Consider the following 6,000-nt stretch of genomic DNA (forward strand, 5'->3'; position numbering starts at 1 on the left):
GAAGTTTTCCCTTTCTTTTCTCTTCCTGTGAAATACAGCAGCTGGACCTGTAGTCAGCAACACACTGTGACAAACTGCACACAAACAGTTTGTGTTTGCTGAGCTGATAGAAACTCTGCATTTGAAATTAGCTAACACAAAAGTAACTCCCTCTCATGCTCGCTCCTCTTCAGTAGGACTAGCAAGATCCCAAAGTACTTCAACCGCAACTTACAGGCACCTGCAGTCATTCCAGTGTTGTGGCAAAAGCAAAACACCGCCCTCCAGAAATAAATAAATAAATAAATAAATAAAAAAAACACTACTCAAGTGCAGTAATGAATTATATCTGAAAAGCACCTATACCACAAAGAGGTGAAGCCTAACATCCATCTGTCAGTCAATGTGACTACACCTACAACTAGAAATTTTATGTAGTCTTCTTTTTTTGCAACAAGCATTTTAAAATGGGAGTCAGACTTTTGTAGCCAGCCCCAAGTGGCCATATGGGGAACTGCAGCTTTTGGAACTTTCTTGTTGATTATTCTCAACCTGATTTAACCATGAAAAAGTAGCTACTGACATTCTTGAACCACACTCAACATCACATCTTGTACTTGTTGTGGCCACACTTCACTATGATGCAGTGTTTCCTGTTGCTAGCTCTGCATAGGGTGTGAAAAAAAAAAAAAAAAAAAAAAATCATGCTGTCATGTCTGGCATGGAGAGCAGGATTAAGACCATCTGCAGCTACTCTGGACCTGAGCTTTTAAATTTACTATATGTCTGGAAATGAATAAGAAGCTGAATAATGTGCAGCTTTATTATGGAGCGGCATAGGTTGGCCTACCTTAAAACCGAGCAGATGTCTAATGTATCGTTTGCTTAAGTAGCTACAGCAAGCTTGCTAATGTCGCTACTGTGGTTATACCTAAATTCATATTTTGCTTTGTTTTTCTTTTGCATACTCAAAGTAGCTTTACAAAGTGATAATATGTTTGCTACAGCATGCAGCACTAAGTTTGTATGCCTTCATAAACCAGCTAAAAGAAATTAAATTATTTTAAAAACAATATGTGGAAACAACCTACAGGGGGAATGACAAGGCCTTGCATGTAATGAAAGGCTATATCTAGTGTACACTCCTCACAGGTTCACTCCTTGTGTGTCTCAGCACAACGGGTTTTCTCGACATTGACTGGGGCAGAGTGTTCCCTCCAAATGTTTTTATTGGCTGGCAACCAGGTTTTCTGAAGCCATCGTGCAGAGATAAGCCAATCAGAGCGGCCAGGTTAACCTCAGGGTTATCATAGCTACTATTTACCTAACCATGTTCACCACAGATACTCAGCACGTTTGGACGTGTGTTCACAGCTCCGGAGTGTTTTGCAGGCCTTTACAGTACAGTGTGTGTCCTTGTTACCATTTGAAATGAGCGTTCACGGGTGTGATTGGAATTAACCTATAGAATCTCTCTCTCTCTCTCTCTCTCTCTCACACTCACTCACTCACACACACACACACACACACACACACACACACACACACACACACACATAAAACAGCCACACTGTGTTCCCCCTCCTCCCTCTCATTTGGTCGTTAGACTCTGGACAGATGTGTCAGGGCTTGGGGGAATGCCAGTTCCAAAGATATAAGAAGTTCAGACACAGCCCTGCAGAACAGGCTCTCTGTCATGCGCGCGCGCGCACACACACACACACACACACACACACACACACACACCTCTCCCCCCCCCTTCCTGTTGGATTTTGTTCCTGCCGTTCTGAGAAAAATGAAGCTTGACTTTTAAAAGAGAATGTTCTGGACTCTGTCAGCAGGGTTTGGTACCGGCCGCCCAGCCGCACTCTCAGTCTTACTTGTTACATCATGCTCCTCAGATTTGCTCCTACTTGACCTTTCCTCGCCACTTTTAACGGAAAGTCCTGCTGGGCACAGACAAAGCAATAATCTTTTGCTCCGAACTGAGCTGCTGGGCTGCAGTGAAAGCAGGAATCTGTGCTGTACTACACTTTAGATTATGGGTGTCACAGTGTGTGCTGCACCTGGAGAGATGCTCTGAAAAATACCCTCCTCCCTAGCTAACAGTTTGATCCTGAGTCACCCGAGTGGACAAGCAATGGGTCTTTAGATTCTTTACAGCTCTGATAACTTCCACCAAAATCAGCGTTGTGCGCTAGATGTCGCTGTTTTAAGTAGACGCCTCCACTTATTTGAGTTCTGACACTTGCAGAAAAAGTCTGTTAAAGTGAACACCAAAGAAAAGACAAATGTAATGAAACCTAACACTGCCATTTGAATTCAAATGCATATTTATAAATGCTAAAAATAAACTGCTCAGAAAGCTCAGTTGATTGCTGTGCAGCAGGACTCACAGATCCCCCTCACTCCAGCTGGGATAGTCCAGCTCCAAGTTGCTGAATGCTTAGCTCGCACTCACTGCCACCAGTTTCAAAATGATTAACGTCCTCAATCGATTTTTCCATCTCAGTCAGTTAGCTCATCGTAGATGTGTTTAGTTTATCTCGTTGCATTGCCAGAGTCATTTGAATTACTCTGTTTAATGGACACTGAGCTCAGCCTTGACCTAAACAAATGTGGTTTAGATTCTGGGAGTGTTGCTATTAATATCCAGTCAGGCTTTTGGCAGCAGATAGCTGATACTTAAAGAGGGAGACGGGGCATGATGGGAGGCAACTGCCTGCCTGCTTGGTGCACAGAGGAAAATCTTTGCATAACCTAAGAAAAGTTTGTTGTAATCTGTTTTACAGTCAGTAGTTTAATATATCAAAGAGTCTGCAGTTACACAGCAGTATTTTCAATGGTATGTTTTTGTTGTCGTTTTTTTGTTGAGTTGGAGTAGAGCTGATAAGCACCAATTGGAGTGCAGTTGCTTTATTTATATGACTCCGTTTGAGGGGTTGTATAAATGAGAAGTTCCATCCAAACTGTGGCAACATGTTGATTTTTTATCCAATGTCAGCAGTTACCCAGCAGTTCACAGTTTGCTCTGGACATTTCAGATCTGATTGCAGTTTAGGTTGTAATACAGATAAATCCTCACTCTGAGAACTTGATGACAAATGCGAAAAGATTAATGTGAAACACCTTTTTGTTTGTTACTTCAGAAACTAATTTACAGTCCTCACTGAGTGTTTGTTGCTGTGTTTATCTTTCACTTGACAGCTCTAATTTTTCCTGCCAGCCTTCACTTTCTCATAATGAAAATCTGTGGTGCCAGGACAGACCCCCGTTTTGGAGGTGCAATGCAAACATTCCAAGTGATTTAGCTGAGGCAAAATTAAATTCCTCAAATGATTATTGCTCAAGTACTGTTTTGTTCTGGTGTGCTCATAAAAGTGAATACTTAGCGATGCAGGAAGAACATTCCTCTTTTAGAACGGGACTTCTGTTCCCCGCTTACTCAATTGCTGTGGCCTACAGAGGCTGAAGCAGAAGAAAAGAGGGCACTCCACAATGAACAACATTAACTAGATTATTATACTGCACCCATTCTTGTTTCTGAAATTCCACTGAACAGATTAGAGAATTTAGTAAGCATATGCCACAATTGTACCTCTCAGCAGACTTCTGTAAGGATGGGGATGGCATTGGACAATAGATTGATGGATGGATTCAAAAGTGCTAATGCAGTATCCGTCTGCAGAGTGTAACAAAGGTCATTTTTAGCTTTCTGCTAAAGACGTCAAACAGAGGCAGTAATTAAGTTAGTTTTGAAGAGAGGGCAGCTGTTATGATGCACACAATGAATGTGTCTCTGATTGAGCCCGTTCAAAATGGCCAGATTGCACGTTATAGCTTTCTTGTGAACTGCTTATTCAAACTCCAAGAGTGAGAACCCAGTTAAGTTTTAGGGACCACATTTTGATTGAGTAGGAACTTTTTGGCTGGTTCTTTTTTTCAGAAGCCAGTGTCAGGGACAAAATTAGATTTTAGGTTCAAAGTTGAAATTTGGTTTGTGCTACATTTAGTGTCTGTCACAGTGAGCTGTGTGGCGGGTGGGGATTGGATCCAAATGCAGGACTCTGAGATGGAGTATTAAACTTAAAGGTGGCAGTTTTTATTCACTGGCAAAAAATGACTAAGACACGCAAAACATGAACGCTAGAAACAAAACCAAAATTCAAACTAGGAAGGATGACCTGAACTAGGAGTTGATGACCTTGCATGACATAACCTGACCAAACATGACACACGAGAAACACACAACTAATGCGGAGGATACAACAACAGGCAGGGAAAAACACAGGGCTTAATCACCTAGTGAGGTGATTAGGAAATGTGAAACAGGATGGAGACACAGCTGGGGGCAATGCAGGCATGATGAGGCATGGGAAAGCAACACAGAAAACCCTAATCCAAAGACTAAGAATATAACAAACAGAAGATCACAAATCATAATAATAATCAGAACTAACAGTTCATTACTTAAACATAAAGCACAGTGTCTTGCACTTAGCTGTGATGTTTAAACTTGTGGGTAAAATGCTCTATACAAGCAGCAGATGTTTGCTTTTTCCGAATGGTGGCTGAGCTGTCCCTTAGCAATAAGATAAGGTGATCCAGCTGAGATGGTTCAGGCATCTGACTAGGATACCTCCTCGTTATATCTCTCAGATGCCTTTGAAATGGTTCACTGTCCCACTGGATGAACTGGGGGAGGTGGTTGGGATCAGGGAAGTCTGGGCTTCTCTGATCGCAACAACCTCTTGATGCTTAAAACTCTGAAGCTAAAGATCTACAGCTTGCCTTGAAAATATACTTTGTTACCACGATCCCCTTGGCCTAAAAAGACTAAATGCCTTCTGATTGAGTCCTTCTGTTCAGTCTGGCTGAAAGGAAGTAGCATATCATAACAAAACATTTTTTAGTGTCCATCATAAATGCACTTCAGTTCAATTTAATTGTGCACTATTAATAGAGCACCAAATCACAACAATGATTGCCTCAGGGCACTTCATATTGTAAGGTAAAGATCCTGCATTAATACAGAGAAAACATTATCAACAATGTGAAAGATTTCTAACATTAGTTTTCTTTTCTTTTTTTAATTTATTGTGAAAAAATGCTCACTTTTTTTGTTATTGAATGGCAATCAAGTAAACAGCAGTGCAACCCAAACACCTGCCTGGCAATAGCCAAGGCCCCATGCAATATCATTTTTCCTTTTTCGGTGGAGACTAGCTGCTTCAGGCGGGGAGATAAGCATTTGAAATAAATTTGGTAGTACTGGAAGTTCATGCAGTTAATGCTGATTTTTATCCAGGCACTCAATCAACTGTCATACAGAGAAGTGGAAGCTTCTGTTGCTTTCACGTCAAATGCTAAAGAGACATTTTGAAACTTGAGTTCAACACTTGCTAGCAGTGCGTGCCTTTTAGAAATACAACCAAGACAAAATCCAAAAACACTTCAATTTGTCTTCAACTTTGGACATCGAGTGGCTTCCCTCACACTTTGGCCGACAGTTTACCCCTATAAATCTCCCAATCATAACAGAAGAATCTCCATTGTTAAGATCTACGGTATTTAATAGTTGTTTTTAAAATTAGAGCTCAGATATGATATCTGTGCGCTGGTGCTGCTGCCGACGCTCGCTGGCACTGATGTACCAGGCAGCCAGAATGAAAAGAATGTTCTGTTATTAGTGGAAAAGCTCCTGTTATGTGGATTAATCTACAGCTTTGACTTTGATCTCTGAGTCACTCTAAGCGACTTTGGAGGGGAGTGGGGGCAGCGCACACACATCAACACGCTCAGAGAATACAGTACATGCTGTGAATAATGTCCATCATGTGTCATATAATCTAGGTTGAAAACACGGTTAATTCTTTCACAGCGAGTCAAAACAGTCAAATTTCTGTGTTAATTAACAAAAAAAGTACAATAATACTCTATTGAAGTTTCCTAATGATGACACTTTGCTTTAAACTGACCCAAACAAATGGAGCTTGTACAATTCCTCACCCAATTAGTACC

The sequence above is a fragment of the Rhamphochromis sp. 'chilingali' genome (genome assembly GCF_963969265.1).
Source record: "Rhamphochromis sp. 'chilingali' genome assembly, chromosome: 17".
Lineage (NCBI taxonomy): Eukaryota > Metazoa > Chordata > Actinopteri > Cichliformes > Cichlidae > Rhamphochromis > Rhamphochromis sp. 'chilingali'.